General features: G+C 36.6%; 1 protein-coding gene across 3 annotated transcripts in view; it reads right to left on the bottom strand.

The window, feature by feature from the left end:
- The window catches only part of MLLT3 (MLLT3 super elongation complex subunit), a 295,635-nt gene that overhangs the window by 21,051 nt on the left and 259,476 nt on the right, over positions 1 to 15,108 (bottom strand). The gene's annotated exons all lie outside the window — the stretch shown is intronic.

Here is a 15,108-nt window from a genome sequence, read left to right on the forward strand (position 1 = left end):
AAGTCTGACAAATGAGTCAAGAGAAAATTGTTGCCACTATTTAAAACAAACAAACCAACTAACCAACAAACAAAAAACCTTTAATTCCACACAGCTTATGGATGCAGGGAAAGTGCATCAAACATACACCGCATTCTCTCCCAGTGAATTCTTCTCATCCATTAACATCCAGAACAAGTGCCACATCCTCCTTGACCACCCAACCAACTCAGTTCTCTTCCTTCTCCAACCCCACTAAAATATGGATCTTCTCTGCTTATTAGATATGCTACAGTATTATCGTACTTCTGATGGGTGTCATCTCTCTCCAGGAGATTGCCAGCACTTGAAAAACTGGGGCGTGGGTAGGTGTCCTGTGCTTCACGTTAACTCACTACTCAGCAAAATGTATGCATATAGCAGGCATGCTGTGTCTAAGACTGAAGCAGCACATTAGGCCCTCTGTCCCACTGTCTGCCAGTGTTTGAGACTTTATCACAGGTAAAGATGGGAAGAGCAAATATATGTTCAGAATTATGCAAAGAAATTGATCTTACTATCAACACACTTTAAATTTATATATTTAAGGTTAAATTTATTTTAAAATAACTTACTAAGGTCGATAAACTTGGTTTTAAGTGTGGGCTATTTCTATCCCATTTCTAATGTGCTTATAGTCTCAACTACAATGTCATTTAGAAAATATTTGAGGTTTTCTCATGTACTGGCTATTTCTTTCTACTTTGCTCAATAGGTGACCACACTAATCAGGGCCACATGGAAGACCAATTAAGAGCTCAATCAGAAGCTAATAAATAAATGAGGATTAAAATCTCAGTTCTGTTCATATTGCAGTTTTTCACCACTGATTATTTTTATCTCCCCTCCCAGCACTGAACCCCTAGCCTACCCTCTCCAAGCAACACCAAGCTTCCTTGGACACAAGGAAGCATTTTCAGGCATTCCTAAAGCACACTTCACATCCTCAGGCTGGATGGGAAAACAGGTGTCAGCAATCTACCACTCATTCTGCAGGAAAAGAGCCAGACAGGATCTCTAATGAGCAGCAGGTGGGGAGCCCACCAACCCTTCACCAATGCAAGATTTACTTAATATTTGTAGTACAATGTCCTACACACTGCAGTTTGTGGCCCACAAAGAAGAGATGGTTACAAGTACATGGTGTGAGGTACTCTTCATTTCTGTTCAGTGGCTCTTCCACTGTGACGCATAATGGTGAACTGCACAACCGAAAGGGTGTTAAGTTAGCATTTTTGTGCAATGCCCAGCTGCAAAACATTTCTGCCGTGGTCTGCAGAGAACTCTTTTTCCTCTCCAAGTTGCTTGCTTCAGCCATGAAAAGTGTCTGCAAATGGTATTATTTTGATAGTTCTGGAAACCATTTGGGAGCCAAGAGAGAGGTTTCCTTAGAGTGAGTGGAGAGAGCTCTAATTCCTGGTCCTGTCTGACCAGTACATGTTGCACTGCACTTAAAGGAGCCATTCTGCCAGAGCTGTTTGCTAGCAGTGACATTAATTAGGATAGCATGAGAGGATGGTGGCCATCTCTTCAAGTACCCCACACTAAACTTGTTCCATCTGTCTTAAACACTACGCCAATGCCAGAGCCAAACCTGCAGGCAGCCGTCTATTAGATTTTTAACTATCAACAAGGTTAATAATTTCACAGTTGCTAACCAACAGAAAATTGACAGAGTAAAAACATAATACAATAGGAGAAAAAGCCTTTTCATTCAACATTTTTCATTAACACTCTGCCTTATCCACAAAGCATTTGAGAAGTTTACAATAGAAGACACATTAAACAATAACTATTAAAGTAGAAAGCCTAGGCCCTGGCCAGTTGGCTCAGCGGTAGAGCGTCGGCCTGGCGTGCGGGGAACCTGGGTTCGATTCCCGGCCAGGGCACATAGGAGAAGCGCCCATTTGCTTCTCCACACCCCCCCTCCTTCCTCTCTGTCTCTCTCTTCCCCTCCCGCAGCCAAGGCTCCATTGGAGCAATAATGGCCCGGGCGCTGGGGATGGCTCCTTGGCCTCTGCCCCAGGCGCTAGAGTGGCTCTGGTCGCGGCAGAGCGTCGCCCCCTGGTGGGCAGAGCGGCGCCCCTGGTGGGCATGCCGGGTGGATCCCGGTCGGGCGCATGCGGGAGTCTGTCTGACTGTCTCTCCCCGTTTCCAGCTTTAGGAAAAAAAAAAAAAAAAGGTAGAAAGCCTAATGCAACAGAAGTGGGTAGAGGATAAAATGTTGAATGATGAGCAGCTAATGTCCTGGAAGCTTTCTGCAACCTGGATAAGGACTTGAAAAATTTTGGGGGCTGAGGAGACAAACCTTTGATGGAAGAAATGAGGCTTACTTTCATGGGCATTGGAATCACCTGGAGGACGTGTTACAAAGGCTGCTGAGCCTCACCCCCTGGTTTCTGATTTAAAGGTCTAGAATAGCTGGAAGGATTCTATACATGAAGAGATTCTGATTTAATAGTTTGGGTGTGGTGTGCAGGCATGTTTATATTTTAAAAGCGTAACAAATGATATTAATGAAAATTTCAGGTTGAGCACCACTGATACTATGTCAATCACATCATTTTTTTCTAAATGCAAAATAAATTTTTTAAATAAATCTTCAATTTAAGACAAAATAAGAGAAAAAAGGATCATGAGAAAAAAACTAGGAACTTACTGACTTATCCAGAGATAGCACCTTTGCATCCTCTTTAAAGCATTTTGCAAGAACACAACCTGACAGAACATGGCTACCACTCAATAAAAACATTTATAAAGTATGTACAATAGTGTCATGGTAGACAGACTTCAAACAACCTGAGAGACCAGGATAAAATTCAACTAAATATTAACTGCTTAAAAGGCCATTCTGCTACTATATGAGGCTGACATATTCTTATATGTGGTCAGTCCAGCAAAACAGAGCTGTAGCTCACTTTAAGTGAAGCCTGTATTTTATTTTTTAAAAAATCAGATTTACCCTCCAAAAAACACAAATCAAGGATGATTATATAAACTAGAAAAGGTTATTTGCTTTACAAAAAATATTCACATAAACAGGGCTAGATTAAGATCTTTATGGGCTCTAAGGATCTAAAACATTATGGTATCCTTTTTTCCCTATGTGTGTTTTGTGCCAAAACCTAAGTGAAGGAGATTTCAATGAGGTTCTGATTTCCCCCCTAATTTGATGCTTTTGAACTATCAGAAGTCTCCCCATTAAAATTTTTGTGTTTTCTTGCTGATGCCCTAAGCACATGCTTGGCTGACAGTGACTAATCAAACACTATACATGAAGTTTCTTTCAATGGTGTGCTCCAGTGACAAAAGTATATATAAGCTTAAGAATCTCAAATTCTATTGCTTGCTGGTATGTTCTTAGGAAGATTGCTTGCGCATCCGTTTCCTCACAGAGTGAAGGCACTGAACCTCATGTAGAAGTGTTAAATTGACATAATAAAGTGAAAACTCCTAGTCCATTGCTGTTATAATAGCTAATCAACATTTGGTTGCTACTATTATTTACAATAGATCAAACTCCTCTGTAGCCTAAAACAAGATATACCTTTATTGCCAAAACAAGAGGTCTACCAAGATGTGCAATGAAATCTTCAACATTAAGTGGCTTTGCAAAATCATTTTGTAATGGATTTTCTACGGAGGATTACTTTTGTCCAAGACAAGTAAGAAAAACCACATGTTTACAACGCCTAGAAGTTAAGTGCTTCAAAAGAGAACACCTGTCAAGGTAGGTCACATGAGAAGGCTTGTAAAATCTGGCATTGTTCCTTATACTGGAAGGAGACTTCCTCCTTAGGTAATCAGAAGACAGAAGTTGTTTAATCTTTTCTAATAAGTAACTACACTTATGAACAGAATTTCAACTTAATCTTTAAAATAATCAAAATTAAAATGGGGAGAGAATAATATATACCTTCATCAGGAAAAAAATAATACAATATAACAAGTTAAACAGAAATTATTTTAGACATATTGCTCCATTTTTAAATAAAATTTCTATCTCACTTAGAAAAATAAAAGCATGCAATAAAGATTATCTTTTCTTTGCACAAATATACAGAGAAACTGTGTCAAGGATGAGTAGTCCTCAATACACTTTATTTTTCTGTTCAATTATCATGAGTGACTGAAATCATAGGTTCTGTTTAGTCAAATCTTATTTTCATTAGAAATGATAATCATCTGACACTTTTTTTTACCTAACAAAAAATCACTTTAAGGACTGATAGACGATAACTAAAATTATTGTGGCAAACATTTCACAATATACACATGGGTCAAAACTTAAACTAATATAAGTCAATTATATCTCAATAAAACTGAAAAAAGACTACCTCATTTAGTGTCTCTTTCATACAAAATATAAGATAATCCAACTCAAGTTTAAAATATACATTTAATTGGAAAGAAAAATGACAGATAACATCCTTTGTAAAAACTGTAGAAAATGTTCTTCATATAAATGCACTCTACTACCTACCAATTTCCATTAATAGGTTATATATATATATATATATTTGTATTTTTCTTAAGCTGGAAATGGGGAGACAGTCAGACTCCTACATGCGCCCGACCGGGATCCACCTGGCATGTCCACCAGGGGACAACGCTCTGCCCACCAGGGGGCGATGCTCTGCCCATCCGGGGCATTGCTCTGTTGCAACCAGAGCCACTCTAGTGCCTGAGGCAGAGGCCATAGAGCCATCCCCAGCGCCCGGGCCATCTTTGCTCCAATGGAGCCTTGGCTGCGGGAGGGGAAGAGAGAGACAGAGAGGAAGGAGAGGGGGAGGGGTGAAGAAGCAGATGGGCGCTTCTCCTGTATGCCCTGGCCGGGAATCACACCCGGGACTTCTACACGCCAGGCCGACGCTCTACCACTGAGCCAACCGGCCAGGGTGGTAATATATTTTGAAAACTATGTCAATAAAAGGTTAAGGTCAAAGTTAAGCAAATAAACAAGTTTTGAAAAATTACAAAAAACCCATTTAGATTAAGTTAATCTGAAAAAATTGATGTAAGAATGAACTGTCAAAAGGCTAGAAATAAGCCCTGGCCGGTTGGCTCAGTGGTAGAGAGTCGGCCTGGCATGCAGAAGTGCCGGGTTTGATTCCCGGCCAGGGCACACAGGAGAAGCACCCATCTGCTTCTCCACCCCTCCCCTCTACTTCCTCTGTTTCTCTCTTCCCCTCCAGCAGCCGAGGCTCCATTGGAGCAATGATGGCCCGGGCGCTGGGGATGGCTCCTTGGCCTCTGCCCCAGGTGCTAGAGTGGCTCTGGTCTCAACAGAGCGACACCCCCCCCCCTGGAGGGGCAGAGCATCGCCCCCTGGTGGGCAGAACGTCGCCCCCTGGTGGGAGTGCCAGGTGGATCCCGGTCGGGCGCATGCGGGAGTCTGTCTGACTGTCTCACCCTGTTTCCAGTTTCGGAAAATACAAAAAAAAAAAAAAAGGGCTAGAAATAAGAGAAGTTTTTTTATTTGGTTTTACATTAATAACTGCTTCAAAATAAACATGCTAAAAGTACAAAACTTTATTACATATATATAAAGGTATATGAAAAAAATTAAATGAGTATCTATTAACAATTCTAACCTCTTAAAGTATCTTTGTGTAGCTCTATCCTATTCTTCATTTCATTTGCTCTACCATGAGCAAGGAAAGTGTTAAGCAAGGACTGAATTGTATCCTTCTAAAATTCATATGTTGAAGTCCTAACTTCCATGTGATGGTATTTAGAGATTGGGCATTTGAGAGGTTATTAGGTTTAGATGAGGATGAGGGTGGGATTTTCATGATGGAATTACTGTCTTTATTTAGAAAAGACACCAGAGAGCTTGTTATCTTTCTTCCCCCTCCCATGTGAATACACAGTGAGAAAACAGCTAGCTGCAAGTCAAAAAAAGGATCCTCACAGAGGCACCAAATTAGCCAGCACCATGATCTTAGACTTCTCAGTGTTCAGAACCATAAGAAATAAATTCCTTTTGTTTAAGCCAGCCAGTATATGATATTTTGTTTTGGCAGCCCCATCTAAGACAGCAGGACAAATTTTTTCTCCCTATTCTGATGATGACACAAAGCACAAGGTTAAGTGATCAGTGGGTAATATTTAGGTGAATGGGAACCAAGTTTTCTTTTTTTTTTTTAAATAACTTCCTATTTATTTTTATTTTTTATTTAATTTATTGTGTTTACATAGATTCTAGTGCCACCTCAAATGCATCCCCCCATATTCACCTCAACATCTTCCTTTCCCCCTTCCCAACATCTCCCTCCCCCATTTCCTTCAGGTTTATCCCATCCTATCATCTCCTTTCCCTCTGTCCTCTTTTCCTCTGGTCCCTTTATCTCTCCTCTGTCTCAATTTCGTTCCTCAGTTCACATTGTTTCTTGGATTCCTCAAATGAGTGAGGTCATCTGATATTTCTCTTTCTCTGCCTGGCTTATTTCACATAACATAATAGTTTCCAGGTCCATCCATGTTGTTGCAAAAGGTAATATTTCCTTCTTTTTCATGGCCCCATAGTATTCCATTGTGTATATGTCCCACTGCTTTTTAATCCACTCGTCCACTGACGGATACTTGGGCTGTTTCCAGATCTCCACTATTGTGAACAATGCTGCCATAAACAAGGGGATGCATTTCTTTTTTTGAGTCAGTGATATGGTGTTCTTGGGATATATTCCTAAAAGTGAGATGGCTGGGTCAAAAGGCAGTTCCATTTTTTAATTTTTTGAGGAATCTCCATACTGTTTTCCACAGTGGCTGCACCAGTCTGCATTCCCACCAGCAATGCAGGAGGGTTCTCCTTTCTCCACATCCTCACCAGCACCTATCCTGTGTTGTTTTGTTAATGAATGCCATTCTGACTGCCTTGAGGTGATATCACATTGTGGTTTTAATTTGCATTTCTCTAATAATTAGTGATGTTGAACATTTTTTCATCTGTCTACTGGCCATCTGTATGTCCTCTTTGGAGAAGTGTCTATTTCTTTTGCCCATTTTTTGATTGGATTGTTTGTCGTCCTAGTGTTGAGTTTTACAAGTTCTTTATAAATTTTGGTTATTAACCTCTTATCAGACGTATTGTTGAATATGTTCTCCCACTGTGTGGTTTGTCTCTTCTTATTCTGTTCATATTGTCTTTAGCTGTACAAAAGCTTTTTTAATTTGATAGGATAGGAGTTCGTTCTTCTTTGAATATTTGGTAGAACTCACTTGTGAAACCATCTGGTTCAGGGGTTTTGTTTGTTGGGAATTTTTTTTCTTTTATTTATTTTATTTTTATTTTTTTTACAGAGACAGTGAGTCAGAGAGAGGGATAGACAGGGACAGACAGAAAGGAATGGAGAGAGATGAGAAGCATCAATCATTAGTTTTTCATTGCACGTTGCAACACCTTAGTTGTTCATTGATTGCTTTCTCATATGTGCCTTGACCGTGGGCCTTCAGCAGACCGAGTAACCCCTTGCTTGCGCCAGCGACTTTGGGTCCAAGTTGGTGAGCTTTGCTCAAACCAGATGAGTCTGCACTCAAGCTGGCGACCTTGGGGTCTCAAACCTGGGTCCTTCCGCATCCCAGTCCGACGCTCTATCCACTGCGCCACCTCCTGGTCAGGCTGTTTGTTGGGAATTTTTCGATAACTGTTTCCATCTCATTTGTTGTAATAGGTCTGTTTAAATTTTCTGATTCTTCCATATTGATTTTTGAAAGATTATATGTTTCAAGGAATTTGTCCATTTCATCTAGGTTGTCTAATTTTTTGGTATACAGTTCCTCATAGTATTTTCTTACAATATTTTGTATTTCTGCTGTGTCAGTTGTTATTTCTCCACTCTCATTTCTAATTTTATTTATTTGAGTCCTCTCTCTTTTTTTCTTGGTGAGTCTAGTTAAAGGTTCATCGATCTTGTTTACCCTTTCGAAGAACCAGTTCTTGGTTTCATTGATCCTCTGCATTGTTTCTTTAGCCTCTATGTCATTTATTTCCACTCTGATATTTATTATTTCTTTCCTTCTACTACCTCTGGGCTTTACTTGCTGTTCTTTTTCTAGTTCTTTTAGATGCACGGTTAAGTTGTTTATTTGAGCTTTTTCTAGCTTTTTAAGATATGCCTGTAATGCTATGAACTTACCTCTCAGTACTGCTTTTGCTGTGTTCCATAAATTTTGAATTATTGTATGCTTGTTATCATTCATTTCTAGAAATTTTTTATTTCTTCTTTGATCTCATTGTTAACCCATTCGTTATTTAATATCATGCTATTTAGTTTCCAAGTGTTTGAGTATTTTTCAGTTTTTCTGTTGTGGTTGATTTCTAGTTTCATGCCATTGTGATCAGAGAAGATGCTTGATATGATTTTAATCTTCTTATATTTGTTGAGACCCCTCTTGTGCCCTAACATGTGGTCTATCCTAGAGAATGTTCCATGAGCACTTGAAAAGAATGTATGTTCTGCTGCTTTAGGGTGAAAGGTTCTAAAGATATCTATTAAATCCAGTTGATCTAGTGTGTCCTTTAAGTCTGCTGTTTCTTTGTTAATTTTCTTTCTTGAGGATCTATCCATTGATGTTAGTGGGGTATTGAAATCCTCTATTATAGTATTGCTGTTGATTTTGCCCTTTATATCCAACAGTCTGCTTTATATATTTAGGTTCTCCTAAATTAAGTGCATAGATATTTATAATGGTTATCTCTTCCTGTTGGATTGCTCCATTTATCATTATGTAGTGACCTTCTTTATCCCTTAGCTTTTGTTTTAAAGTTCATTTTGTCTGATGTAAGTATTGCTACCCCATCTTATTATTTAGTTTCTATTTGCATGAAATATTTTTTTTCTGTTCTTTTACCTTCAGACTATGTGTATCTTTTGTTTTAAGGTGTGTCTGTTGTAGACAGCATCTGTATGGGTTCTGTTTTCTTATCCACACAGATACCCTGTCTTTTGATTGGATCTTTAAATCCATTTACATTTAAGGTTATTATTGATATGTAGTTGTTTATTGCCATTTTATTCTTTAAAGCTATAGTCCTCTTTTACTATATTATTTTCCCTTTTTGTTCTGTTTACAACAGGCCACTTAACATTTCTTGCAGCATTGGTTTGGTTCTAATGAATCCCTTGAGTTATTTTTTTGCCTGGGAAGCTTTTTATTTCTCCTTCAATTTTAAACAATAGCCTTGCTGGATAAAGAAGTCTTGGTTGTAGGCTTTTGTTCTGCATTACTTTGAATATTTCTTGCCATTCCTTTCTGGCCTCAAGTGTTTCTGTTGAGAAGTCAGATGTCATCCTTATGGGGGCTTCTTTGTAGATGATAGCCTTTTTTTTTTCTCTAGCAGCTTTTAATATTTTCTCTTTATCTCTTAGCTTTGGTATTTTAATTATGATGTGTCTTGGTGTAGATTTCTTTGGGTTTCTCTTTAATGGAGTTCTCTGTGCTTCTTGAACTGCATCAATTTAGGAAAGTTTTCAGCTATGATTTGATTGAACAAAGTCTCTATCCCTTGTTCTTTCTGTTGTTCTTCAGGAACCCCTACGATGCAAATGTTGTTTCTCTTCATGTTGTCACAGAGCTCTCTTAGAGTTTCCTCTGATTTTTTCAGCCTCTTTTCTTTTTGCTGCTCCACTTCCGTGTTTTCATTTATCTTGTCTTCTAAATCGCTGATTTGATCCTCCGCTTCATCCAGCCTGCTTTTAATTGCTTCTAGTGTAGTTTTCATTTCTGATATTGCATTTTTTATTTTTGACTAGTTCTTCTTTATTATTTCAATGTCCTTTTTGATGCTTGTTATCTCTTTATTTATGTGTTCATCGTGTCCATCCATTATTGTTCTAAGATCGTTCAGCATTCTAATAATCCTTTTTTTAAACTCTACATCCAGTAGTTTGCTTATTTTCATCTCACTCAGTTCATTTTCTTGAGGTTTCTCTTGTTGGTTCATTTGGATTGCATTTCTCTGTCTTCCCATTTTGTCTGTGTATTCCCTTGTTTGGGTGTGTTGTTTGTAGAGCTGGCTCAGTTGAGGATTGGTGTTGTCTGCCTCCAATTTTCAGTTGTGTTATTTCTAGGTTTTCTTGGGTTGGCATCAGCTGTTGTTTGTAATCTGCTGTCAGATTTGGCTTTTCTCTGGAACCAAGTTTTCTAACTTCTAAATCAGTACTCTTTCTACTACACCTATTAACTTTGAAAAAGTGCAATTAATTTAGAGCGTTCTGAACACATTACCTATCATTTATAACTCTAGTATCAGAGAACAAAATTTGCTATGTTACTGTGAAAGATGTACTGAATATCCCACCATTTATAAAGGACATCTTGTGATGGGCACCTAAAGCAAACCAGTAGTAAAACAAAACACTTCATTGTTGGGTCTGAATATGTCTGTATCAATTGTGTCTTTATCCAATCAATACTAAAATGATCCTGACTTCTCATATCACTAGTAAGATAGTTTTGTTTAAAAAAGCAAGAAAGTGTCTCCTCTGCATTGTCCCGATTCTCTTGACATTGGCACCAGTCAAGAGGCCATCAGGCGACACAGTACAATCATTTATTTTATTTGCCTCCAAAGGTGATCTACTTTCTTTTCTCAATTCCTGTATATAATTCCATTAACCTTCAGGAACAAATGACAGATTTAATGCTTTAAATAACCTGACAACAGCTCTTTCTTTGAAAATGAGGTGAAATTGGGGAAAGGACTCTGGAATAGGAAACTGTAATGTTTATTTCTCTCTTTGGCAAACCATCTCCATTTGTAAGTATTATGATCTTAGATGAACTTGATGTTAAATTAGAATTACATTTAGCCTCTTGATACTTACATTATCAAAAGCTATTTTTATGCCTGTTATTTTCTGGTAACAGAGCAAGATCCTAAGAATTATCCTTCTCTACTTTTAGCAAAACAGAAAAGGCCCTTATCTCTACTATATTTTCAATTTATATACAAAATCATCCTGAGTGCCAGGATAACTGGCTTACTATTGAGGTGCCTCAGTTTTTACAAATTCATTTGTTTTCTTTGTTATTATTGTCATTTTCACTATTATTATTAAATGCTGTCATCATTTGTATCCATACTGTCTGAGAAAAAAACCCCAAAAGGAAATGAAATGGCCTTGGGGAACCAGGGTCTATAAATCTTTCTGTAAGACTTTTTCCCACATTTAGGGATATAATTTTCTTTTAGCTTCCTCGCTTTTAATAGAAGAGCGTCAAGTTTTTTTTTTTCTTTATCTCTCATCACCAGTTGTACTTTGAAGGCTGCTACTGATCCCTATAGCCAGAACACATAAACTTTCAATATATCCAGTTGTTGCAAGATGGTGTATGGGCCAGATGTGTTCAAAAAATCACTCCCTTGTTAAGAGCTTTAGGAATGAAAGCTCATTTGGAAACAGACAATTTACAGTTACACCTCCTAAAAGCATGTTACTATTTCTTGAGCAACGACTGCATAAAAGTTGAGTTTCACAACTGGCCTTTAATGTGTGTGTTTGAGGGTGGTGGGTAGAAAAGGAAAAAAGTTACAAGTCAAAAGGTTTTGAGCTATAACTCTTCACGAAAGAGAAATAGGAAAAAAAAAAAAAAGGTTCCTGATAGAATTGTCCCATAATGAACTGTTATTGAAACAGATCAATGAACATCAAAACACCATTGCTCATCAGTTAACAATAGGATCCTGAGACTATTGTCTGAACAACTATTCAGTTAGTCATGAAATAACCCACCTGTGCAGAATAAAAAAAGCTTGACATAATGTAAAAGTATTATTGTATTCTCTCTATACATAAGTGTAGTATTGAATTGAACAAAGTCCTAAAAAGTATATGTGTTCATATTCCCAGTTTTTGATTATAAAAATTTAAATATTAAATTAAATAGAATGAATTCGGGGTATCATAAAGGTGATAGCTAATTGAAATGAACTAAAACATAGGTGCACCTGAAGTGATCATGACAAGATATTTAACTGCATTTCCTTATTAACTTTAGCCCTTTTAAAAAAAATGCCTTACTTTAAATGGTGATAGAGCATTTGATTGACACAAATAGAATAATCTTTGTAGACATATTCAAATGTCAAAAAGTTTTATTAATTTTAATCTTTCAACAATTTTAGAGAATTTTCCAAATTAAAAGTGAAGTTTAGATTTATTGTTATAGCAGCAGCATCAAGAGTTCATTTTTTAAAAAAATTTTATTTACTAAGACCTTATTTCCATGGTAATTTGACTTCTAAAATAACCAAATCCACTGGGAAAAAAAAGGTATTGATTTGAAACTATCTAATCATCACTAGGTCCAAAATACATTTCTTGTGATCAATCTATACAGTAAAGACTATCACTAGCTGCAAGGATTATTTCTTTACAAGCCTTCTTCTATCTTCTTAATTAGAATAACAGTACAATTTCCATTAACATATTTGAACCATTTCTTCTAAATCAAGCCATTTGTACCCATCCTGTCTGAGATTTCCTTGGTTGTGGGTATACACCAGCAATGTTCAATCCTTTTCTTCTCACAACACACATACACTAATTACTAAAATTCTGTAGCACACCAAAAATATATTTTTTGTTGATCTGACAAAAAAAAATAGTTTTAATGTTGATTGATTCACACTGGGTGGTTATTGTTGTGTTGGCTGTTGTCATTTTTTTATTTGACAATCTAAGAGGAAAGAGGTACGTGCCCCCAACTAAGTAGTCAAATATTGCATGGTTTTAATATTCTTGTGGCACACCAGTTGAAAATCACCAATATACACATGTAAGATAATCCACAGGAGTAAATAAAATAATAGAACCTTTATTCATATTTATTTTGTCTTTTTCTTTTAAATTTTCAAATTCTTATATGTGCTTTCTTGTTCATAATATGTTAGTATGGCTATTACTACAATTTGGAAATATACATATATTGGGAATATGTGTTTCCTAAGGGAAATACATTTTAATACCAATTCTACAGATAATTGTCAGTTTTAATTCTATATTTTACCTGCTCAAATCTTGTGATATCATAAAGATTTCAAATTCAGGAGTGAAATGGGCTAAATATACATGGCAGTATTATAATTTACTCAGAGGCTATCTAATTTTTATATTTTTATAACATTTTATGCTCAAAATTGACTTAGAGGTTAAAATTTTAAATTTTTGGTTAAATAGAACTGCTGTAATAGAGTTCCTGATTAAATAAGAGATAACATAAACATATTTAAATTTAACATTTAGAGTGTACATAAATGTTAAAAAAGGAAAAAACAAAATGCCCTCCCCAAAATTTGAAATTGTTTTCATCGTGGCTCTCTGAGACTCCAATTTTCATGTTTGCTGAAATTATACACTAATAAATAAAACTGAAATTTTTATAAACAGCTTAACATCTATATGTTATACTTATATTCACTTCTATTTGAAATGCCAACTACTAACCAAATGTTTTAACTCCCTCTATTTTCATGAAAATAAACTGAAATAGCAAAAACACAGCATATTTAAGAGACTGCTCTTATATGAAAACATCAGGAGGTATATTTTTTGTTTTGTTTTCAATGTACCCCTTTTAAAAATGTGGTATTTAAAATCAACACATTCCCTGTTAGTGATATTAGATTTCTGTCAAGAATAGGAGGAATGCTACTGATTACAGGGCTCTAAAGAAACCTACATTTCCATGCACACATCTTATATAAGCCTAACAGTTGCTTTTCTTCATAAATCAATCTATTGTTGTACTTCATAATGAGAAGGCAGATTTACTGCCTTTTACAACCCTTTCTCACCATCAGAAAGATGCCTATTTGGGTAATAGGACGTTTCTCTTCTTCAAGGGTGTTTAGGATTAGGGAGGCAGGGGCAGGAACCTTTAACATCTGCTCCCTTCAAGTGAATGACACCTCCAGTTCTCACAGCCAGGATGCTGAAAGCAAATACTCATAAGTTGATAAAATACTTTAACTTAAAGAAGCACAAAACTTTAAATATACTGAAGACACATCTCTAAAACACACATTTGGGATTTGAAGGTTATACTGTAAAACTGCTGAACATATTATTTTGATTGCTAACACTTTAATTCAAATGCCATAAAATCATCATCACAGAACAATAGGAGTTTAGAATAAAGACCTTCAATTCCATCATCTTGAATTTTCTCTAACCCTGAAAACAAATCTAAAATATCGCCTGGTAAGACTTTTGTCATTTGTTATCTTAATATCGTGCAGTAATAGTAAAATACATTCTTCCGGTTTTATTTACTGAATTTATTTTTCCCTTAGGGAGAAATATTTAAGAATCGTGAACTCTAGACTTAAATTTAAAATAAGAGAAAGGCACTTGTCAGCATCTAATTTCTAACCATCTCCCTTTTAAATGTACACGCACCTCACTCACTCTAGTTAGGCTAAACATTCTTAGTGAGTAAGTAGATCTTAATAGCTCTAAACAGAAATTTCAGCAATCATAGTTCTACTTTTGGAAACATAGCTCTTTAAACAGGCCTCATGATTCCTACTAGAAAATGTAATCAACCATAAATTAAAACCAAATGGACACCATCCAGAACAAAACAAAGTAGGGCAGGTACTGGATTCACGAAGAACCTCTATTTTTGAAGAAAACTAAATTATGTCTCCTGTCCATGAATATGGAGTACTGCTCAGGGAGCGAACACGTTTTGTTACTTTGGGCTATCTTTTGTCACTTAAGCAATGCTTTCTGACAGTTTTACAGGCTGTTATCCCAAGGACTTCAGTATTTATGGCCTTTATTCACTTAGGCTTTCTGCTCTTATCCACTGGTTACTAATCACTAAATAGATTTTTTTTTTATGGGACTGAAATTAGCTCAAAGGATGTCCTTCAACAATGGCAGCTCAGGACAGCACCGGCTAAAGGACTTCTCCACAGCCTTTTCCTTGCTCTCCTCAATTCTGTCTTCCTTACAGACAAGTTAATGAGGGTTTAGATCCATGCTGCTCAATTAGAGCAACAGCAGAAATGATTTACAGTGTTCTTAGAGGCTAGTTCGCAACCATTTCTGAACTGATCCTCAGAAACTCATTCAATTT

The sequence above is a fragment of the Saccopteryx leptura genome, chromosome 2 (assembly GCF_036850995.1).
Source record: "Saccopteryx leptura isolate mSacLep1 chromosome 2, mSacLep1_pri_phased_curated, whole genome shotgun sequence".
Lineage (NCBI taxonomy): Eukaryota > Metazoa > Chordata > Mammalia > Chiroptera > Emballonuridae > Saccopteryx > Saccopteryx leptura.